This window comes from Carcharhinus amblyrhynchos, chromosome 7, assembly GCF_965287045.1.
Source record: "Carcharhinus amblyrhynchos chromosome 7, sCarAmb.v2.hapA, whole genome shotgun sequence".
Lineage (NCBI taxonomy): Eukaryota > Metazoa > Chordata > Chondrichthyes > Carcharhiniformes > Carcharhinidae > Carcharhinus > Carcharhinus amblyrhynchos.
Genome location: NC_137330.1, coordinates 71,529,004 through 71,554,638, shown reverse-complemented (window position 1 = coordinate 71,554,638; position 25,635 = coordinate 71,529,004).

Sequence of the window (25,635 nt, the reverse complement as noted above, 5' to 3'; positions counted from 1 at the left end):
ACTCATTCATGAAGGCTTTCAGTGGTTAGTATTTCTGCAAAATTGCATTTTTCAAAATGAATGCAATTCCTATTTTCTGGAAATATTTCTTCTGTAACCCCAGCATGATTTAAAGTGATTCACAACCAATTAAGAACTTTTAAAATGCAGTCACTTATATAACAGACAAACCCAGCTGCTGATTTGCACACACCCAAGTCACAGACAAATAGCAAAATAATAAATGATCAAATAATCTGTTTCATTTGTGGAATAACTACTGGACTAAATTCTGTACCTGTTGGAGGATGGCATGGTTGGGGGTGCTTATGCCTGTGGTGAGAAGTGCAATGACTTTGTGATAACCAGTAATGTAAAGCAAGGATGTGTCATGGATCTCCAACTCTTCAATCCCTTCTTTGCTGTAATCCTCAAGGAAGCTAACAGTGCCATGCCTGAAGGGATCAACATCTCTCCAGATTCTGTGCCTTCACCTAAGTCACAGAAACTGTCATCAGGATGCTGCTGTGTACAGATGACTGTACCTGATCTACCCACAAAACCAAAGGTAGCCAGACTATGGCAAACTCATTCTTGGATGTTGCCAAAACTTTAGCTCTCCTAATCAGTGTCTCGAAGACAGAGTTCATGTTTCAGCTGGCACCAGAAGCACAGAATGAAACACCAGACATAATCATTGATGACACCAGTTGCAAGGCCGGAGAAAAGGCAAAAGGCAGAGAGTGGCTGTGGTTGGGTTTTATTCTGCATGGAGGTCGGTCACCAGTGGAGTGCCCCAGGGATCTGTTCTTGGACCCTTGCTGTTTGTCATTTTCATAAATGACCTGAATGAGGAAGTGGAGAGATGGGTTAGTAAGTTCGCCGACGATACGAAGGTTGGTGTTGTGTATAGTCTGGAGGGTTGTCAGAAGTTGCAGCATGACATAGATAGGATGCAAGACTGGGAGGAGAAGTGGCAGATGGACTGCAACGTGGATAAATGTGTAGTGGCCCACTTTGGCAGGACCAATGGGATGAAGGAGTACAATATCAAGGGTAGGAGTCTTAGCAGTGTTGAGGAGCAGAAGGACCTTGGGGTCCGGGTCCACAGGACTCTTAAATTGGCCTCGCAGGTGGAGGATGTGGTCAAGAAGGCGTGTGGTGTACTGGCCTTCATTAATCGAAGGATTGAGTTTAGGAGTCGGGAGGTAATGCTCCAACTTTATAAGACCCTTGTCAGACCCCACTTGGAGTACTGTGCACAGTTCTGGTCGCCTCACTACAGGAAGGATGTGGAAGCTATTGAGAGGGTGCAGAGGAGATTTACAAGGATGTTGCCTGGATTGGGAGGCATGCCTTATGAAGATAGGTTGAGGGAGCTAGGTCTCTTCTCCCTAGAGAGACGAAGGTTGAGAGGCGACCTGGTAGAGGTTTATAAAATGTTGAGAGGCATAGATAGGATGGATTCTCAGAGGCTATTTCCCAGGGCTGAAATGGTCGCTATGAGGGAACACAGGTTTAAAGTGCTGGGGAGCAAGTACGGAGGAGATGTCAGGGGTAAGTTTTTCACTCAGAGGGTGGTGAGTGAGTGGAATCAGCTGCCATCGGTGGTGGTAGAGGCAAACTTGCTGGGGTCTTTTAAAAGACTTCTGGATGAGTACATGGGATTTAATGGGATTGGAAGTTACAGATAGTTCTATGGCCTGGTAAGTAGGGATATGATCGGCGCAACTTGTGGGCCAAAGGGCCTGTTTGTGCTGTAGTGTTCTATGTTCTAAAATTTCTCATGATGTGGAGATGCTGACGTTGGACTGGGGTAAACACAGGAAGAAGTCTCATAACACCAGGTTAAAGTCCAACAGGTTTACTTGGTAGCAAACACCACTAGCTTTCGAAGCGCTGCTCCTTCATTTCTCCAAAAGCTGGTGGTGTTTGCTACCAAATAAACCTGCTGGACTTTAACCTGGTGTTATGAGACTTCTTACTGCAAAGATTCCTCATATATTGGTGGTGTGCTCCCTATGGGATGCCACTATTGATGAAGACATCCATGTATGCAACCTTCCAGTGGCCCACTTCATAATTGTGTCTGGAAGCAGTATGATATTAAATCGATGACTAAAATTAAGTAACTAATGATGGCTCCAGCCTCAAGACCAACTCGCCACACAGATCCAATCCTGCAAGAGATTTCCCTCTGCCAACAGCAACTACCTTTGTTCCTGCATGATGCCGGACTCTGGTTGGGTGCTGAGGGAGGAGAGGGGTTATTGTTTTCAGCAGCAGCTGGGCCTCCTCCATGATACTACACTGTGCAAGAGTTGCTGGCCTCTAATTGGTCATCAGATCTACATGGGTAGGGTCTCATATCCTGGCGTTCTGGAGGAAGACCTCTGTTGTCCTCTTGAGTTCCTGATTGGCAGAAAATGTGGTGCGCCTTCCTCTTGTTGTCTTGTTGTTTTTTCAGAGAGTGCATATAACACTTTCCAAAAATGGAAGATTCCACCCGTTGTCACAGTTCTTGGCTGTTGATGGGGGTTGAAGTGACTGCATCCATTATTTCCACCCTCCCTCTACCACTTTCTAATGGATTTTCCAAACCTCAGTGTCCCTTAACTGAGGGCTGCATTGCCTGATTAGCCTTTACCCATTCCCCTTTAGGCAGGCTGTGTATATACTATGTCCTGCAGAGTAAATTACACACTTGGAATGTGCAGCCAAACTAATTCTTGAAGACATCCTGCCTGTCTTAAAAAGCACCTGCACTCTTGCTGCAGGAACTGCTTGAGTAGTACCAGCAAAAGACTTTTGTGGAAGGGATACGACAACAAATAAAGCAACAGAGCAGAGACAGGACTGCCAGATTTTCAGATGTAATGCTGGAGCCCTTAATGTTGGAGAACAAAAAGAGGAGAGCTGCCATATTTCCACAGCAATGATTAGTCCATTAAAGAGAACCAGTGAGGGCCCCATATCCAGTTTGAGGTTATTGAGAGAGGACATTAATTGGTTTTGCACAGTTCAAATGGCAGATTGTTTGGCAAATCAGTCTTTGAAAAAAATTGACATTAGAATCCACCCAATTTGCATGCTTCTGCAGCATATTGGTGCTAGAAACACTCTTGCAGTAAGGCCACTATGCATGTGCCATGTGACAAGTGGCCAGAAGCCATCGCGCCAGCAGTTTTGTGTTTCGGTCTCCTATAGCTCCACCTCCAGTGAAAATAAATTTCATGACCACTTCATAATTGCAAGTTCTGTTGTTGATTATTGTTTCTGACCAGAAGCAGCGATGCCTTAATAAACTCCTGGAGGCCTTTAATGTTTGTAAGAACACATCATTTCCTACAAGTGGGAGTCCAATTGATGGCAGGAGAAAACCCACAGAATATTATATTGACCCCAGAAACAGAGATTGCAGCATTCCTAACTACACAAGAATTTGACAGCATGAAATATCGAAAGCTCCGGAACATTTTCATTAGCAATTCAGCTCCTGTAAGTCATATTTAGTTACGGTCTGTTAGCTATGACTTTTTATGTAGTGATGATTACTGTGTTAGTGCAAGATATAATGTCATTATTGAATACTTATTGATGGACTATAACATAAGGTGGAATTTAATCTTGATGACAAGGGTCTTGCACGCTATTTGAAGAACCAGTGGGACTCCCACATCATCTCTGTTGGGAAAGATCCAACAAATTTAAGTTTCAATAAGGCACTTAACTGACTTGTATCATGCCAGCCCCAGAATTCAGGACCCTGAAGGCAAGCGTTGGATCGGGCCAAGAATGGAGTACAGTGCCTCGTCTTAACAGCTTGGATCTTGTTTGTCTCTCTTGTGGAGACCTTGACTTGGATTCAACTGGATTTTGAGTTTAGTTTTTGGAGTGGGTGGGAGTGGATTTGGATTTGCCCGGTCCATACTGAGCGCTGGCTTTGTGGCTTTAACAATAGAGCAAAATTTTTTTAAAAAATTGGAGTCCGGCAGCTCTCTATCGCTGGTCGTGCCACCGGGAATGATGGCTGCTGTCAGTAAAGCACCCAGGACAAGGCCTAGAGTTGCTAATTGACATTGACCCAGGGCCATAGGTGATTGAGGTTGAGAAGGGGATTGCAGGAAGGGACTTGTTGGCTGAGGACGTGGCGGGGAGGGCGCGGGGGGGTGGAGGGTGGTTTCGGTGATGTGGTGGGATAGAAGGAAGGGTAGGGAGGTGGTGTCTTCAGCCTTCCTGATGCTGGGCCTTTCAATGAGGCATTCAACCTCTTTGAACAGGACACCTCTCCCACTGGAAACTGCAAGAAAATCTCACAGCATTTATTTGGGAGCTCCCTCTGCATGTTGAATATCTCGCCTGCCACTGCTTGAATACCAGTGGTGGCAGGTTGGGGATCTTAAGTGGGCAGTAATTGGCCATTTAGGTAGGAATTAAAGCCATCCACCAGCCTTTCAATCCTGGATTTAATCAGATGGAGGTGGGCAGGGTATGGGCATCCTTCAGCCAGAATGTCCCCACCCCTAAATTTGCCTCCAGGCTGAGCATTGAATTCCATCCAAAGAATCACACAGGATTTTACAGCACACACACAAGCCATCAAGTCTATGCCAGTGTTCATGCTCCATTAAAACCTCCTCCCACTTGTCCTATCAACATTTCACATTAGCAAAGGACAATAAAAAAATTTGCTATTCTCGATGGTTTCTGCACTAGATCTGTTAAGGCAGGATTTGTATTCTATTATGTTAGACACAATATCAGAGTGGCTGGTGGGTGTCAAAAGTGAATAACCTGTACCCTGTACAGCTCCCTGGCCTTAATATTCTTCATGACATTTTAGACCAGAGTTTCTGAGTGAGTTTTCAATGTACTAAGTTGCAATTTCTATGCAACAGATTTTATGAGCAAGTTAAATATGTATGAAAAATATCTGGTCCTCGGGTGAATTTTACAATGTATTTTTTCTATGTTGCCCTGTGTGACTGGTAGCCAGCAGTCACTGATTTATTTTTATTACACTGCTGCATTTTAACGCTGAGCATTGCCATTAGCACAGACTGAACAAATTGTTAAAGACCATTTTCTGTTACATCACAGGCATGTCATGCCACACAGGGAGCTAGAGTAAATGTAACCAGGACTGCAGCTTGACTTTCTGCTGTTTCATTGACTTCATAATATCAAGGAATTGCTGATTGAATGGCAGCAGGGCACTTCTCATTGGATTTGAAATTGTGTGACGCCATTTGAAGATGATCAGCACTGTACTACCATTTTATATGCACTATTTATAGTTTACCCCTATGTGGAAAATTGTTCATTCTCATTTTCAAGCCAGCGTGAGCTCTCCCTGCAAACGAACAGCAAGCGTCAGAGGAGGTCTTGACTGGTACCTTGGAAATAATCAGCAGACAGACGGAATGGCAGGCATAAATTCCCAATGAGGTTTGGAATCCCAAACTCAGCAAACCTGATTTCACGCACAGATGGAGAATGTGGCATATCACTGCCAGCCAAAACGTGTGGGTCATGTCTCCATTATTAGGGCTTAAGTGACGATCTGTAGGGCATAAGCAGGCAGCAGGAACATCTTACATCCTTTAACATATAAAGTCCTTCTGGCATGTATTATCTTTGCAATGCATTGAACTGCTGAGCCTCATTTAGATCTGGGAGGAATGCTTGCGTGTGTGCAGAATTTCAAACTCGCTATTACCATAATGACAGTGATACTGCCAGCTTTAAAAGGTTCCCTTGCACCTGCTACACTGATGCCAGACATGCTAGAATAGTTCCAATTAGGCTCAGTTATAGAAAGGCTCATCCTGGCTTTTATCTGCAGGTGTGGATCTGTCCATATGGCTGTTCACTGAAAGGATTCACTCAGAAAACTAAGTCAAAAAGCTTCTGGAGCTTTGTATCAGTGTGACCTCAGCAGCAGCATAGGGCTGACATGGACGAAAAGTAATCCAACTCGTCTTGCTTGTTTATTTGCATTTTATTTGTCTTTTTGACCCCAATTACAGCTTTTTGTCTGTGGGAAGGAAAAGGGACATTTGGTAAGTGGCATGCTTTCAAAAGTGTGTTAAACAGGGTTCAGGGTAAACACATTCCTCTTAGAGTGAAGGGCAAGGCTGGCAGAAGTCAGGAACCCTGGATGACTCAGGATATTGAGGCCTTGGTCAAGGAGAAGAAAGAAGCATATGACGTGCATAGGCAGCTGGGATCAAGTGAATCTCTTGAAGAGTATAGGGGGTGTAGGAGTAGCGTTGAGAGAGAAATCAGGAGGGCAAAAAGGGGACGCAAAATTGTTTTGGCAGATAAGGCAATGGAGAATCCAAAGAGCTTCTACAAATACATAAAGGGCAAAAGCTTAACAAGGGAAAGATTGGGGACTCTTAAGGATCAACAAGGTAATCTATGTGCGGATCCACAAGAGATGGGTGAGATCTTAAATGAATATTTCTCATCAGTATTTACTGTTGAGAAAAGCATGGATGTTAGGGATCTTGGGGAAATAAATATTGATGTCTTGAAGAGTGCACATATTACGGAGAAGGAGGTGCTGGAAGTCTTAAAGCGCATCAAGGTAGATAAATCTGCGGGACTTGATGAGGTATACCCCTGGACATTGTGGGAGGCTAGGGAAGAAATTGCGGGTCCCCTAGCCAAGTTATTTGAATTATCGATAATCATCGGTAAGGTGCCTGAAGATTGGAGAGTGACAAATGTTGTGCCTTTGTTTATAACAGACTGCAGGGAAAAACCTGGAAACTACAGGTCAGTTAGCCTCACATCTGTGGTGGGTAAGTTGTTGGAAGGTATTTTGAGAGACAGGATCTACAGGCATTTAGAGATGCAAGGACTGAATAGGGACAGTCAGCATGGCTTTGTGATGGAAAATCATGTCTCACAAATTTAATTGAGTTTTCTGAAGTGGTAACCAAGAAGGTAGATGAGGGCAGTGTAGTTGATGTGGTCTACATGGACTTTAGCAAAGCCTTTGACAAGGTACCGCATGGTAGGTTGTTGCATATAGTTAATTTTCATGAGATCCAGGGTGAGGTATCTAAATGGATACAAAATTGGCTTCTTGACAGAAGCCAGAGGGTGGTTGTAGAGAATTGTTTTTCAAACTAGAGGCCTGTGACCAGCAGTGTGCCTCAGGGATCAGTGCTAGGTCCACTGTTATTTGTCATTTATATTAATGATTTGGATGAGAATATGTGGGGGGTGGGGGGGGCATGGTTAATAAGTTTGCAGATGACACCAAGATTGGTGGCATGGTGGACAGTGAGGAAGGTTATCTCCGATTGCAGCAAGATCTTGATCAATTGGGCCCGTGGGCTGACGAATGGCAGATGGAGTTTAATTTAGACAAATATGAGGTAATGTATTTTAGTAGATTGAAGCAGGGCAGGACTTACTCAGTTAATGGTAGGGCATTGGGGAGAGTTACAGAACAAAGAGATTGAGGGATATATATTCATAGCTCCTTGAAAATGGAGTCACAGGTGGATAGAATGGTGAAAAGGCATTCAGCATGCTTGGTTTCATTGGTCAAAACATTGAATGCAGGAGTTGGTACGTCTTGTTGAAGTTGTACAAGGCATTGGTAAGGCCACACTCAGAATACTGTGTATAGTTCTGACCACCTGATTATAGAAAGGATATTATTAAACTAGAAAGAGTGCAGAAAAGATTTACTAGGCTGCTACCGGGACTTGATGGATTGAGTTATAAGGAGAGGCTGAATAGACTGGGACTTTTTGTTTTGGGGCGTAGGAGGCTGAAGGGTGACCTTATAGAGGTCTACAAAATAATGAGGGGCATTGACAAGGTAGATAGTCAATAGCTTTTCCCAAAGGTAGGGGAGTCTAAAACTAGAGCGCATAGGTTTAAGGTGAGAGGGGAGAGATACAAAAGTATCCAGAGGGGCAATTTTTTCACACAGAGGGTGGTGAGTATCTGGAAAAATCTGCCAGAGGTAGTAGTAGAGGCGGGTACAATTTTATCTTTTAAAAAGCATTTAGATAGTTATATGGGGATGATGAGTACAGAGGGATATGGGCCAAATGCGGGCAATTAGGATTAGCTTACAGATTTTAAAAAAATAAAGGCAGCATGGACAAGTTGGGCTCAAGGGCCTATTTCCATGATGCAAACCTCTATGACTCTATGAAGCTGTAAAATCCTGCCCAAAATGTTTGCTTTGTTCTCTCTCCACGGATGCTGTCACTCATGCTGAGATTTTCCAGCATTCTCTGTTTCTGTTTCATCCTCCGTGTTGTGTTTTATGTGGGGTAGAATCTTGTGCAGGTGATGTTGCTGAACTGCTGGCTGAGAGGCGGTGAAACCGCTCCTCTCCTCTTTTCAGCAATGCCTGCTACATTTCACACTGATCAGGCACTGAGCAGGCCAGCTGCATGCCTTCCCCTAGGATCAAGGACCCTGCCTGCCAAGAGCAGTCAGCAGCTCCTCTGTACTCAGCAACTCTAATGAGGTAGCAATGGATGCTACAAGTATGACATTCACCTGAGGCCTTGGATCAAGGAGGGAACCAGGTGAGCAATGGAGGGAAGTGGGTCATGGGTTGGGGATTATGGGGGGAGGATCAGGAATTGATAGCAAGAGGAGCGGTGTGGCTCTTAGCAGCCCAGCTCAACTCCCCCACCCTGCCATTTTGCAATGTTGGATCCCTCGATCAGGTATTGATTACTTATAATGCATGATGACCAAACACACCAGGGTTTCCTTGTATGCTCCATGCATGGTGAGCCCTCTGCCTATCCACTCACCTCTGGATTAATATCAGCAGCAGTGCAATGAGGCTCTGAAATATGCATTAATTGACCGTTCTAAGGCCTCAATTAGTGACGAGACAGTAAGGTCATCCACTGACCTTCCCACAATGGATGTAATACGGGTTGGGACAAGAAGGTGGCAGAGTTTGCCCCAAGAAAGACATAACCCACCAGAGTTTAGCCCCAACCCTGGTTAAGAAGGCTGTGGCTTTGCTGAATGTTTTGTTTCAGCAATCAGACTGACAGAGTTGCCCAAAAACATTTGCAGGTGTTTGCTTTGGTCCTTCTTCCTTTCTCACATGCGGACAAACCTGGCACTTTTTTTGCATTTGGCTTTTATTCTAAGTCTTTGTAGATTCCTAGAAGGGACAAATTCACAAACTGGTCTGAGACATTGCTCACAGGACATAATTCCTGCTGAGATGATAATGAACTCCAATTATCTCCACAGGAGATGGCATTTAGTTTCTTTATGGCTTTCATGCTTTTGATGTATCCTTGTCTGGAAACAGGGAGCATTCCCATTATCCTTCACTAAACATCACCCATTAGCAATTCAGCCAGTGGCCAAATTTACATCCTTAGCCGCCTTTTGCTCACATGTTTATTTTTAAAATCACAGGTCTTACTTAAAATGGCAGCACAGTGGTTAGCACTGCTGCCTCACAGTGCCACAGACCAGGTTCAATTGTGTGGAGTTCTCCCCAGGTCTGCATGGCTTTCCTCCGGGTGCTCCAGTTTCCTCCCACACATTGAAGATGTGTGGGTTTGGTTGATTGGCCATTCTCAGTTGCTGCTTAGTGTTCAGAGGGACTAGCAGGGTAAATATGATTCTATGAAAAGTTCAGCACGTCTATACATAATTCAAGTCTTTTTCCTCCATCGTCATAGCAAGAGTTAGATCTTTGCTTGCGTGAAATCAAAGAGTGTGTCATTCACTACTCTACTGTTCATCTGCTATGCTGTTTCTGATGAGTTCAGATTTTAAGTCACCATAGTGACAACTTTTTGCCATCCTATACAAATCATTGATGAATGAGTTGACAGGTTCTCTTTACTACTTGACTCTTTTGAGTTTCATTGCTCCTTAGATTAAAACAAACATCAAAGGCTTCTCATATTTAGTTGAATCTGGTTGAGGTATCAATTTTTTGCATTATGATTATTTCATCTGCTCATAAACCAAATAAGTGTAAAAATGTATTAACTTAAATTTTTGTGTTTTTTTTGTATAATTCTGACATATTCCTGCAAGCAAAACATCTTCTTTCCAATGATGCCCAATTTTGGGTCTGGTTTGGCTCTTAGATTAGTCTGAAATGATTTGGAATGTAGAATTATGAACCTTATTTTTTTGAAACATGGGGGAGGGGCGATTCTCCCATCGCAACCCGCAATTTTTCTGGCGGGTCCAGTCAGGAAAATCGCGTGCCGGCCATTTCGCGGGATTCATGCATGCGATCCTGATGCATACGCGTCTCCCAGAGCCAGGGAACAGGTGCAGTCAGGACTATGCTGGAAACCACTGGGAAGAAAGGTAAGTGATTTAAATCTTTTAAAAAACATATTTTAAATGTCATTATTGGGCCCGGTATGTTCCTGCATTGCATAGAGTGGGGAGATTTAGGTCTGAAGTTGCACTGAAAGAACAGCCATGATTTAGAATAGTTTTCTCACCAATTCAGCACTTTTAGGAGAATCTATGGGGGGGTGGGAGGGGTGGGAGGGGTGGGGGGGGTGGGGGGGGAGGTGTGGGCGCAGGTGGTAATTCTCCAAAAGTGCTGAATTGACGGGAAAACTGTTCTAGATCTCGACTGTTTCGTCAGTGCAACTTCAGACTTGAATCTCCGCAGTCTGTGCAATCGGGAATCTCATTAAAAACCCGGGGGTGTGGGGAGTGTGGGGTGGGGGGTGTGAGTGTGGGGTGGAGGGTGTGGTGGGGGTGTGGGTGGGTGGGGGGGTGGTGGGGGGCTGTGGTGGAGGCTATTCAGGCTGGAGTTTAAGAGTTCTGGAAGTCTGCACATGTGCAGTTGTCCCGATCTGTCAGGCTCCCTGTTTGCTGGCCAGTCCGATTGCTGGTCTGTCCAGGACCACCGCAGTACTGCTCTTCCAGCATCCTCCACACCTCCCCCACCCCCCCCCTCCCCCAACCCCCCAATAACTCGATCATGGCCCCCACAACAATTCCTGGGCCAGCCCCGGCCCCGGCCCTGTCCCGGAACGCCCTGATGTTGGGCCCGCGCACCTAGCAGTGGTGGATCCCCCACCCCCTCTCACCCTGGCAGAAGCCCACCTCTCCCCACCCCAGTGACCCCTCCCCCCGATGGGAGGCAGACCCCCCCCCCACCCCCCCCCGACCCCCCAGGCAGAACATGACGCCCCCAGCCTGCCCTGATCACTGGCCTCCCTCCAGCTCAGACCGATCCCCATGCAGAGTGGCAGCAGGACCCCACTCCCATCGATCACCCCTAACCCCTCCCTACAATAGGCCCACTCCCTTGGAACTACCTGATGCCAATGCGCTCCCTGGGCATGGACACTTTGCCCCTTAGGCAGTGCCGGGGGTGCAAGCTGGCAGTGCCACGATGCCCATGTCCAGGAGGCACCACCCCCCTGCCGCCCGACCCTCTGGCGGGCCCGATTGCCACCCTTCACACCAGTGGAGTTTCCCACTAATTCCCCGAATGTGGCGAGCTACTCTAAACCCTGTTGGAGCAAAGTACTCCTGGCAGGGTGGGAGATTCAACTGTGCCCAGCGTGTTCCATGCTGGACCTGATAATCACACTTAAAATAGATCTAAAATACATTTTAAAAAGATTTACATCACTTGTAAATCCGCCGGTTTCCAACTGCTACTGCGTGCATCAAGAACACACGAGCGAATCCCATGAAACGGCCGACATGCACATCTTCCCACCCGACCCGCCAGAAAATGTGCAGATCGCGATGGAAGAATTGCCCACCAAGTTTCTTCCTTAAGAGCTTTCAAAATTTCAAGGTAGTACTGTTATTAATCTGAAGACAAAGGTATTACCCATGCTTGCTTAAACTGACTTGCTGCAGACTTCTCCATTTTAGCACTACGCTTTCGGATCACAAGCATATCGAATCCTAACCTTTGTTGGTCTTTAAGCCGATTTTTAGCGATGATTCTTCAGAATTTTTTTTCTTCTCAGAATGATTTCTGACACCATTTCGTCAGGAATGCACTAACTACTCCAGGAATGAGGCCCAGTTATTTTCAATCCTGGACCTCATTTAAATTCTGCTGTCAAACCTTCCACAGGGATTGCTTGGGGTTTTGGCAGGAAATAATGGAAAATCAAAGCTCATTGATTCAATTGTTCATCATCATTAAGGCATGTAGCAGGATTGGCTGTTAGGAGGTTGACTTACTGCAGTGATTTGATGTCTTATGTTTGGGAAGGGACGTTTTGGGTCCCGGAGGCACACCATTGTTGTTTCGCACCTGTTTTGGCCTCCTGTCCCTGGCTACTCTTCGTGCTATCTTCAGCCCGTGGGCAAGTTATATTGGCAGTAGTTATAATTGCTGTCAGCTTCCAATTTCATCATCAATGCATATAAAGAAAGGTTCCATTGAGTTGGGTGTGTATTCTTACTACCTGCTCACTAGAGCTGGTTAGAATTCAGAATGGTAAGTTCCTGTTGGTTTTTCAATGAATGACTGAACTGATGTTAATGGTCAATGTGCCCAATTTTAAAATTGTGCTCCAGCCTTCATATTTTCCTGCAATTACAATAGTATCTACACCTAAAAAGAAAGCATTTTATTAAAAAATGCTACATAAATGCAAGCTTCTTTTTTTCTCTTGTCCTTCTTTTCTATATAATTCCTTTCTTTGGCAATCCATTATTTTTATGAGTTGAAATGGGATGATGGGGAGGATTGCCCTCTAATGGAAGCATTAAAATAGTGGGGAATTAAAATAAAATGTTACTTGCCATTGTTAAAACAATTAAATGCTGGAAATATTCAGCAGGTCTGGCAGCATCTGTGGAAAGAGAAACAGTTTGTTTTGCATTCATATGAATCTCTTTTTCCCCCTTGCTCTGAAGAAGAGTCATATTGGACTTGAAACGGTTTCTCGCTCCACAGATGCTACCAGACCTGCTGAGTTTTTCCTGCATTTTCCATTTTTATTTCAGATTTGCAGCATCTGCAGTATTTTACTTTTACTTCAGGTTACCTATCAGGTTGAAAATCAACCTGAGTTTAACCTGCAGGCAGAAGTAGGGTCAGCTTAAAGCACATAAGACTTGTAAAATAGTTAAACAAGGTTCTTATCACAAAAAAGGCCATTGAAGTTTTTTTTTATTTTCCCTACCATCTGCCATGTACTTGCCCATTCACCCAACATGTCCTTACCTCTTTGTAGTCTATTCACACTCCCTTCATTGCTTACTTTCCCACCTAACTTTGTACTGTTAGCAAACATAACACCTGCTCCACCATCTCAATCATTGATATCACTTGTAGGTGGCTGAGGCCCAAGTATCATGATGAATTCTAGCTGCAGGCTATTGTAACACTATTATGGGTTTGGATCTATCATCAATGCGCATTTTCTTTTTCTCGCTCCTTGCTTTGATTCATAGATTTATAGAATAATTATAGGACAGATGAATCTATGCCGCCTCATGCAATAGCAGCTCACCTAGTCCACTGCTCCGCCTTTTCCCTGAATCCTGCAAATCTTTTTGCTTCAGATAATTACCCAATTCTCTTCAGAAGAGCTTGTTTGAATCTGCTTTAACCACACTCACAGGAACAGCATTCCAGATCCTAAACGTGAGCTGTTTAAAAATGTTATTCCTCGTGTCAGTGTTGCTTCTTTTGCTAATCACTTTAACTTCCTTTGATAGACAGAAAGTGTCAACTTCAGTTATGGCCGAGAACTGACAATACTAAGTATAAATAAGAAAGTTGTATTGGAGAAATAAACGGGACTGAAAGTTGGTAAGTCCCTGTGGCCTGATATCATGCATTCCAGAGTGTTGGATGAGGCTGCTTTAGTGATAGTGGATGCATTCGTGATCATCTTCTAAAATGCTATAGATTCTGGAATGGTTCCTGAAGATTGGGAGGTAACAAATGTTGTCCATTATCCAAGGAGGGAGATAGAAAGAAAATGGGTAACTACAAACTTGTTAACCTTACATCAGTAGTGGGGAAAATGTTGGAATCGATTATAAAGCATGTGTCAAAAGGATCCTAGGATAATCATAATCTGAGTGGACATCGCATGCATTTATGAATGGGAAATCATATTTGACGGACTTGTTTGAGTTTTTTTGAAGATGTTACTAATAAAATTGATAAAGAAGAGGCAATAGACATTAGTATATTTGGACTTTCAGAAGGCTTTTGATAAAGTACCACATAGGAGGTTGATTATGGGTTAGGAGATAACGTACTGTCACAGATTGAGGATTGGCTAACGGGCAATGAGACAACAGAGAGTAGGAATAAACAGATCATTCTCGTGTTGGCAGGCTTTGGCTATTGGGGTAGCACAAGGATCTGTACCTGGGCTCCAGCTATTCACAATATATAATAAGGATTTGTATGTGGGGGCCAAATGCAAGATCTCCAAATTTGCAGATGATACAAATGAGAATCTGTGTTGTGAGGGAGATGGTTACAGGAGGTTTTGAACAGACTTAGTGCATGGGCAAGAACGTGGCAGATAGAATACAATGTGGAAAAATGCGATCTAATTCATTTTGGTAGAAGAAACCGAGCATAATGATAAGAAATTAGAAAGTGTAGATGTACAAAGGGACCTGGGTGTCCTTATCCATCGATCACTGAAAGCTAGCATGCGAGTGCAGCACATTTTATAAAGGCTAATGGAATGTTATCCTTCATTGTAAGAGGATTTGAGTAGAGGAGTAGTGAGGTCTTGCTTCCGTTATATAGGAGCTTGTTAGACTGCTCTTGGAGTATTGTGTGTAGTTTTGGACTCCTTGCTTCAAAAAGATATCATTGCCTTAGAAGGAATACCACAAAGATTCACTAGGCTTTTTCTGGGGATGGCAGAATTGACTTATGAAAATAGATTGGGGAAACTGAATCTGTATTCTCTATAGTTTTAAAGAATGAGAGTGATATTATTGAAGCCTACAAAATACTTACAGGACTAGATGGGGTGGACACAAGTAAGATGTTTACCACGGTCAGGGAGTCTAAAATCAAGAGGCACAATTTTAAAATAAGGTGTTGACACTCCGGACCAAGATCAGCAACAGTTCCTTCACACAGATGGTTGTGTGAAGGCCTAAGGAATTCTCTACCGCAGTGGGAATAGGAGATCAATCACTGAGTATGTTTAAAGCAGAGATTGAAAGATTTCTGATAACAGAAGCATAAAGAGTTATGAGGATAGTGGCTGGAAAAGGCACTGAAGTGTCCAGTCAGTCATGATTATATTAAGTAGCAGTGCATGCTTGATGGGCTGAATGGCCTACTCCTGTTCTTGTATTCCTATGTTCCTAAGTCACCAGTTGCAAACCTCACCAAACTTTAAGATTTTCTCAAACCTGAAATTATAAGCAGAATTTTACACAGCTGTTGGCTTGTTAGTTTGTTCAAAGTGAGACCCAATTGGGGAGGAAGTCTGGCCTCTGAGAGCTGCCAGCTAATTGAATGGTCGGCCATTCTCTAGTCCCGACCAATGCCACAAGGAGAACTTGTCACTGCAGTGATTGCAAATAGTCCCAGTGAAGAGGAACCATGTTACTGGACACCCAATACGTCCAGGGCTTCACCAGAGTCAGGTTGACAAAGATCTGGTGATGAAGATGAAGAGTTGGATTTGGCAAGGCAGGGTGGGCAACAGGCAGTGGGGTCATAGTCTGTTGAAGTATAGCATTTGTTTGATGCCCATGTCCCGCTGGCAAAATTTAAATGAAGCTGAAAATTGTACCAGCCCCCTGTCTGTGGCCTTTGGAAGGTGTAGTGGAAGCATGTCCAATAGTGTGCCTACTTTTGTTCCAATTAGAAATTCTGACCTTTGGGCTTTTATGTATTATTTACAAATTCAAAATCATGAACCATTTTCTCCAGTGTTTTTATGAAATTCACTTTGCCAATTAATGTAAGCAGGAATTTTAAACATATGTGTAAATAATGCTTTAAGATGCTGCATAATACAAATTAGGACTGGAAAGAGTTAAAAGAGAATATTGAATAAGTTTGCATTTAATGGTTCTAAAATTCCAACAACGCAGACCAACGGGATGTGATTAGCCACCTTTAAATCATTTAAGATAAACAAAACCAGCAGCAACAAACGAGCAGGGAATTACACAATTCCTTGAAGATCCTGAATGTATTTTCGATGGACAGTCATGGCCAATAAGAGCCTTTCACTGAAGATCGACATAATAAGCCCACTCCATCCCCTTGGTTTTGTAATCCATTGAGAAACTAATTGTATTTTTGCAAGACAGTAGTAGCATTTCTTTGGCTGTGCTGATGTTAAAGCTTACTGTGTCACTGGGGAAAAAGAATGCATGATGAAAATGTGGATTGAATGTGGGAATGGAAAGTCTGAAATTAATTTTTAAAATATATCATTATACGCACTGTGGCTGAGATTCACCAGTTTGCTGTTGTCAGACTTTCCTGGCAGAAATGTCTAAACGTTCTGCTGGTGAAGCTTGTTACTTCCTAACACCACACAGCAAACACAGGAATCATTGCAGCATTCAAGGAGATTGAAACATTTATCAGGACATTGACTTTCATTTTTAACAGTTTAAGATTTCCATAACAAAATAGTTACTGTGTGTGTCGTTGCTCACGTTAGCCCGAAGATTTTTCCCTCCCTTATATCTTTCGTTGTCATGCCAGTTGAACATGATGGTAGCAAGCTGATTGTCTGTAACCAGAGAGACTATTTACACACCCAAAGACAGCTATTTACTATCGCACATGATCACGTGTTAATCTTTATGTTTTTTTGTTAAACAGCTATTCAGCATGCATTTACAGTGCAGGCAAATTTATTTAAGAAAGAAGTATGGGGTTCATGTATTTTTGAAGAGAGTCTAATAAGAGTAATGTTTTAAGAATTTTAGTTTCCATTAAATGTATGTAATTTCCTAAACTGGATACTTTAGTAATTTTACTTAAATCATCCCATTGTTTCCGTAAAATTTGCAAGCACAGAGTGCGGAAGTATACATCTTGCAATAACTCTGTAATTCAATATGTAGAACTTAGTAATGGAGAGTATGCATTAATTATGAGAAGGATGAATCTCTTCAGAAATTTATGCAAAAAATATATACAAATGGTGCAGGAATAACATAGTGATCCATAAGGATGGTTCATACCCTATTTTACTGTTGCCCAACTGGCCCACACCACATTATTTTGTTCCACGTTTTTTGGTTTGTTGTTTATGGTCTGTTTTATGGTCCTGTGACAATCATTGCTGAGTGTAATGAAATTTGAACACGTTTTGCATTACATATTGCCATTTGTCTGACGTCTAGATTTGTAGAATTGAGCCTATTTGCATTCTGCTGGTAGCAGCTCCAATGCATTGCCAAAACAGAGCGAGTGATTTATTTCACACTTAGCCATTTTTGAATCAAAGAGACTGTGCTTCATATTAACTGCATTTTAAACTGTCATAAGTCATATCCACCTAGCGTTTCTTTTCAGGGCAGCCACAGACTTTTTCTGAAGGTGCCAGCAGGTATGGAATTTAATTAAGAGAGCTGACAGCCGCATGAACAGCTATTTGATGTACCACTGTCTCCGGGGCTCACAGAAAACAATGCATCAGCAAAAATATAAGTTTAGTGCTGTTATGTATTGAAAAACAATGCATCTTGGTGTGATTAGTCACATGACATGCTGTGATATCACCAGAGGCACGCGTAGATGATTTACTTTGTTGACCAACCATAAGAACAACAGCTGGCCATTGAAAACAATTTTTGGTCCATATCAGAGAATTCCATCATTTCACCAGGTTGCCCACAAAGATGGGCGTTGATATTACCAGTACATAGTTATGAAATCAGGTATCAGAGATCAGAACAGCATGCCAATGCAGATGCCTTGTTGTGATTGCCACTTCAGGACAATCCCAAGTCACAAGACAGCTGCAACACTTCTCCCAGGTAGAGAATGTCCCAATAACATCATCTCAGGTGCAAAGGCACATCAGGAATGACCCTTTCCTGGGTAGGGTTATGGACATAGTTTTAAGAAGAACATTATTGGGCAGACAGAATCCTGAATTCAGACCTTATATATAATGAGGAACTTGAATGAACTGTCCAAAATGGAATGTTACCATGGGAGAATGCAGGTGATCATTCCTCCATGCTTATGATGCCGAATCCTGGATAAACTGCATAAAGGTCATTCAGAGGTAGTGTGGATTAAAGAACTTGCATGAAGCCATTTTTGTTGGCTGGGCTTCATTCACAAATGGAGTGAATACTCCATCTCTACAACCACTTCACCCATGGGATTGGCCACAACAACCTTGCAGAGGATGCGTATCGAATTTGCACGACCCATTGAAGGCTACATGTTTCTTGCCCTAGTGGACACACATTCAAAGTGGCCCAAAGTCAGGATGTTAAAATCCACCAGGACAGAAAGAGCCACAGAGGGGTTGGATGATTTGTTCGCAAGATTTGAATAGCGAGTCAGCGATAACGGGATGCAATTTACATCTCAAAAACCTGAGGATTACATTAGAACAATGGTGGACAGCACATAAGGCCTGTCCCATTTCACCCATCTACAAATGAATAGGCAGAGACGCTGGTACAATCACTGAAACATTCCATGAAAGCATCCAAAAACAAAGGTTTGTTATCCAGGAGAGAAAAAAACTTTCTCATGTCCTATCAGAACACAACTCATACCGTCAAAATTCCTGTTCCTGAAAAGAAAACAGAAATAAATTCCATCTATTCACATCACCTGACACTCCTGCAATAGTACAGCGACAATACTGCAATAGTGCAGTGACAATATTGCAAAGTACAGCGACAGTACTGCAATAGTACAGTACCACTACTACAATAGTACAACGACAACAAGCACAAATTACTCACCGTCAACAAACATCAGAACGAGGCGTTTCAAACAAGGAGAAAGAGTTTTAGTGCGGAACTACTCTGTAATTCAGAAACCATTCCACCTATACAGGCTCAATTTCTTATGCAGTGCAACTTGATGAGAGAATATGGCGGAGACACAAGGAACAAATTCTTACCTCAAAAAATCAATTTGCAGGGACAGTATTAGAAAGGTTTATGTCGGACACTCAATGTTGTGAAATCCCTGAACCAAAGGTTACTACAGAACCAAGTTCAAACTCTACTCCAGTAGGGACAAACCAACCAGATAATGAAGCAACTTCACAAGGTGAAGTACCTGATATTTGTGAGATCCCTCACAAATCTCGCAAATATCAGGTACTTCACCATGTGAAATTGCTATCAAGAATGTCAAAGGTCAGACTCCAGGATGTTGTATCTTAACCAAAATGAAATTGACATCCACCAAAATGACTCTCAAGTTAATTGCACATATGTAGATAATAATATTTGATAATGTCCTGATGTTTGTAGTAGGTAATCGTTAAATATTAAAGTTTGTTGTCATACTACTGAAGTAAATGGTGGTGAGGGGTTGGGGGGTGGAAGATGCAATGTACTGTAAAGCAATGTATTTCAGTGTGATTAGTCACATGATGTGCTGTGACGACATCATGTCATTTACAGTGTTCAATCTCTCTTCCACCTTAGAACAATGAAGCAACACCTAGCTGAATAAACTTTGATTTATTGACTGAATAATCCGTAATGTGGCTACCTATTCTTTTGCTCTTTGTTGCAGCAGATGCTACAACCTCATATTATAACACAGGGGAAAGAAAGTATGAGGTATTTGCAAGTTATTGGTGTGTGTACATTCTGCAGAGCAGGATTTTTAAATCGGCCTATTTTTGCAACTAGTACAGTTTTGATTAAAGTGGCGATACCTTTAGTAACTTCCAGTAGCAGCAAGCCAGAGGATCCTGGTCAAATTCAGCTCCAGAACATTCCTACCACCTTTGACTATTTCTGGCATGGCGCTCTCCAAGAGGCAATCTCAGAGGAGAAGACCTCCGAGAAAACAGTGACCATAGTATGGTAGAATTTAGCATTCAGTTTGAGAGTGAGAAACTTGGGTCACAAACAACTTTGCTAAATAAGGATATTACAAAGAAATAAGGGCAGAGTTGGTTGGAGTGGACTTGGAAAAGAGTTTAGCAGAAAAGGACTCTCTACAGTGTCTTTAGGATGATGGAGGCAAGCTGAACAGCGTCTGAGGGAAGCTCCTCACACATGGCTGTCATTACTCCAGTCAAAGAGCAATATCTCTATGCAGGAAGAATGAACAGGATGAATACTGATCTCTGTTCCTCCAGGATGTCCTTCACTGGGAGTGGATGGGTTGGAGGTGTCATGTTTAAATGAATCCATGCACAGGGCTTAACACTGGTTTGGTGGCTCTGAGATGGAGGTGAATCTGAAAACATTATGCTCACTCGACTGATTACTGTTATTCATTCACAGATTCACTAAGGCCTAGATGATGCAAGTTCCAGGAAACCCTGCCTTTTTACTAGCACTTGTCCAGATGAGGAGGCATGGCCTCAAAAATGAGATGCAATGGGCCCTCAGTAAGGTCAGGATGTTGATGACCAGGGGCCAGTGTGATGCCAAACATTGGCCTGAACTTGGGTATATCACAGGTGGTTCCGCTATCTACAGATGACTGAAAGACTATGGAGGCACCGTAGAATGTCCTGAAATATCGTTATTCACATCTGCCAGTTTCTCCCATATTAACTTGCAGCCGCAAGGACTTGGAGGCATTCCCATTCCAGTGACGTTAAAGGTTTATGCTGCCTTATGCTTCTTTCCCATTTGTTCCTCTCGAGCTGCACTGGGGACACTTTGCACATTTCTCAGTCAGTGACACACATGTATCCCAGTATGTGATAGTTACCTTGTTCTGGAAGATGCTGCTGGAGGAGATAGTGGAAGCAGATACAGTAATGTCTTTTGAGAGGTGTCTTGACAAATACCTGAATAGGATGGGAATAGGTATAGTCCCAGGATGGGTAGGGGGTTTTAGTTAAGTCGGGCAGCATGGTTGGTGCAAGGTTGGATGGCTGAAGGGCTTGTTCCTGTGCTGTAGTTGTAGTATGCACCAATTGTCCAATGCTAGTTGCTCAAAGCCAGGCTGCAAGATCTTTGTGTTTTGCAGCAATCACAGGTCTTGCAGAAGTGCAAGGGGCTATTGATTGCACATGTGGCCTCGAGAGCTCCCTGGAAGTAGCCAGTCACATTCATCAATAGAAAGACCTCACATTTGAACATGTAGCTGACACAATAAATTCTGCATGTTTGTGCTCGGTTCCCAGGAGCTCTCTCAATGCTAATTCCAAGGTACCATACATTTTTGAGGAACCTTGGCGATTGTATGGCTGGCTTCTTGGGAACAAGGGATACCCCCAAAAGATGACACCAATTTGCCATGTGCAGAGTGCTGATGAGGAGAAGTGCAATACTGGGTAAGCCTCCACAAGATCCACAATTGAGCAGACAATAGGCCTCCGAATGACAAGATTCAGATTTCTGATCCATTCAGGTGAGTCTCTCCAATACTCACCACAGAAAATGTCCTGCATCATCATTGTCTGCTGTATCCTGCACAACTTCACACTAGAAAAGATGGACGTCTTGGCTGAGAGAGATATGGAAGACTGAGATATCTCATACAATGATGATAATGGTGATACAGTGATGCTGATGAGGGCCTGGATTTGTGGGGCCACATGCAGAGGCCATTTCAAGGATATAACACAACAGACCGCCCTTTGACAATCTGAATGCTAATAGATTCCAGATAGAGTTAGCTGCAAACATTTCCTTGACGATTTGATTTTCTATCCTTTGATCGCTGGCAAGCCGTTGCTGCTTTTTAGTTTCCGACATTGCACTTTCTCGAATGTACCTTGATATATGATAGCTGAATTAAATTGCACTTCTTAACGTCTGCCGTGCTGGAGATTTGATCCTTTGCATGTGCCAAACTGTGTTGAAATAGACTGTACTGATTTATAGAGCACTGCTGCTGAATTAGAACCTGGAAAGCAATCCATTCTTTCATGACCTCTGGCACCTTTAAGTAAATGTGTATGGCAACTTGGAAGCCATATGACATCTTAGCTTGGCAGCGATACATTCATTTCACACTTATCCCTGCTCCCCACGAGGGACAGACTGTGCAGAGAGCTCTTTCAGGCAGAACCAGATATATAGGTGCGCAGGGAGGAGCAATATGACCATATCATTTGGGGCCCTCGATCTGGCTTCTCCATGCAGATTGATCGGGGAGGATAATGTTCCTGCCCCTTACCCAGAATGAGCCCATTTGCCTTGATAGCTTTACCATGCTGACTCCTGCAAGTCTCAGTGCGAGGCAGACTTAGTATTGGTGCAAGGCTGTGATCTGTTATTGTGGACAATTCAGGCATCTTTTCTGCATGGACTGTGCAGGGCCCTTTTACAGCTGCTGATGCATCCCATGGATAGCCTCACAGTCCTCAGCACGGTCCAGCACATTGGCCTGTTCTACGCTCTCACCTTATGGACTAAGAGTCTGGTCTTTCAATGAGATCTGGTGTATTTTGTTTGCACAGGTGGCCTATGTGATACAGTAGTTGGCGCAGCTGCCTCACATCACTAGGGTCCTGGGTTCAATTCCGGCCTTGGGTGACTGTGCGGAGTTTACACGTTTTGAATGGGTTTCCTCCAACTTATCCTGTGTCCTCCCACAGTCCAAAAATGTGCAGGTTAGGTTAATTGTCCATACTAAATTTACCCTGAGTTTCAGGATAAATTAACAAGGTAAACACATGGGGTTACAGGAATAGGGCCTGGGTGGGATTGTTGTTGGTGCAGACCTGATGGGACAAATGACCTCCTTCTGCACTGTAGGGATTCTATGAAATCCTTTGTTTGAAGTTTACCTACACTTCACATCAGGCTAACAGCAGCAGGAGGTGCAATGACCTCACTGAAAACATTTCCAATGCTCAGAATATGGTGAGCTGCAAACAATGGCTTGCATGTTGCATACCTAGGCCACACATTCATAAATGATGTCAGTGTTCAATCATGCGTATTTGATTCTGATTTGATTTGATTTATTATTGTCACATGTATTAACATACAGTGAAAAGTATTGTTTCTTGCGTGCTATACAGACAAAACATACTGTTCATAGAGAAGGAAACAAGAGAGTGCAGAATGTAGTGCAGAATGTAGTGCTACAATCATAGCTAGAGTGTAGAGAAAAATCAACTTAATAGAAGGTAGGCCCATTCAAAAGTTTGACAGCAGCAGGCAAGAAGCTGTTCTTACGTCAGTTGGTATGTGACCTCAGACTTTTGTATCTTTTTCCTGAAAGAAGAAGGTGGAAGAGGGAATGTCCAGGGTACGTGAGGTCCTTAATTATGCTGGCTGCTTTGCCGAGTCAGCTGAAAGTGTACACAGAATCAATGGATGGGAGGCTGATTTGCGTGATGGATTGGGCTACATTTACAACCTTTTGTAGCTCCTTGCGGTCTTGGGCAGAGCAGGAGCCATACCAAGCTGTGATACAACGAGAAAGAATGCTTTCTATGCTGCATCTGTAAAAGTTGGTGAGAGTCGTAGCTGACATGCCAAATTTCCTTTGTCTTCTGAGAAAATAGAGGCGTTGGTGGGCTTTCTTAACTGTAGTGTCAGCATGGGGGACCAGGATAGATTGTTGGTGATCTAGACACCGAAAAACTTGAAGCTCTTGACCCTTTCAATGTGGGATTATTAAGTGATTACTATGTTGATAATGTGAAAACACAGGAGTTAATTCTTGGACTCTGATGGAGGCCCAAATGCCACATGGTTAAAAGCCCACCACCATTGAAATAACTAGCAGCAAAATGGCAACCAGGACAGTTCCAAATTGTGCAAATAAACATATATTTACAAAATAGATGCAATGGTATGATGCCCATGCCACCCATGTGCCTTCAAAACTTCTTTATCTTTCTTTTCTATTGTTATGCCTAGGCATAGCTCTGACATCCGCAGCCAAAGTGGAGGCAGCCTGCTGATGACAATGTCCTGTTGACTCTGATGACTTTTTGACGGCAAGAATTGAGGAATATGCCCCCGCCCCCCCCTCCCCCGCCACCAACAAAATTCACCTCAATGTAATAAAACATCTAATAATTCATACCAGCCTGAGATGATCACTTTTGTGCATTCCCTTTATGCCTTTCTTGTGGATGCCCTTGTCTAGTTCAGTGCTTCTATACGGTGCCACCTCAGTGGCTGCAGCATTACGTGGAAGGCTGTTGACTTTCACTCAGGGAGACTACAGGTGGTCTTGAAGGGGGAACTTGAGGAGCTCTGGGCCTTGGGGATCCAGCTTCAAGCTGCACCACCTCAGTACAGGCAGCGACAGCCTGGGCTGCTTAGTTGGCAGGCAATAACAAGAGAACGAGTGGAGTGACAGTCCTGGGAAATTGGATACTGTCAACCCGAGAGAGGATAGTATTGTGCTCCACAGAGCCACTGCTAATTCCACAGAGCATCCACCACCTCAGCAATTTTAGTGAGCACAGATGATTGGAACACTCAGAGATCCTCACTGAGTGACCCTTTGAGTGTTGGCATCCACTAGCAACAGCCTGTGTCTGTATGGCACCAAACTAAGAACTCATGACCTGATCCTGAACTCTCACTCAGTGCTCAGACATTGCTTCTGCTTGTGCTGCAATGACACTGAGATATCAGCCATCAGGCACCACTTCACCATCTGCTTTTTTAAAATTTGATTTGATTTAATATTGTCACATATTAACACACAGTGAAAAGTATTGTTTCCTGCACAGGAAACAGCATCTATGATGCTTTGAAAGCATACCGTTCATACAGGAAGAAAAGAGAGAGTGCAGAGTGTAGTGTTACAGTCATAGCTAGGGTGTAGAGAAAGATCAACTTAATGCAAGGTAAGTCCATTCAAAAGGCTGATGGCAGCAGGAAAGAAGCTGTTCTCGAGATGGTTGGTACGTGACCTCAGACTTTTGTATCTTCTTCCGGACAGAAGAAGGTGGGAAAGAGTATGCTCTGCAAGTGTTCTTTTGGAATTGGCAACCACTTATACTGTGGAAAGCTTGGCTACCAAAATTTGCCCAAAAGCCCTGTGGCAAATTTATGGCCAGACTCTTACAAGCTCCTTGATGATGACGAGAGGCTTTCTGGCAAATTGTCAATGCACCACGCATATCTATGGGCACACCCATCAGCTTTTTCCTGTACACCATCCCACTGAGACCCTGTGTGACCTTACCCCCAGGGAAGTTGTCACCCACGTGAACCCTTCCTCTTGTCCTGGCTGCAATCCACCTATGGCTGTTGTCTCACCACATGTAGGTGCTGCCTCTCTGTAACAGATTTATGAAGTAACTGAGCTGTTGGCTGTGAGTGTCAGGTAGCGTGCTTTTCTTCCTCCTCACTCTGTTGTCCTTTTAGGTCTTCACTTCCCACACCACTGGCAGTAGTTCATCAGTAACTGAAAGCGTAAAGGCATGAGGAAAGGCTTGGATGAGGGAAGGGGACAAAAACCATAGGCAGTTGCTTGCAGTATCTGCAACTTATCCAATGTGATGAGGAGGAAGTGAGATATGAGAAGGTTAATTTGAAAGAAACAGGTCACCACTCTCGATGATTTTAGCCATGCTGCAT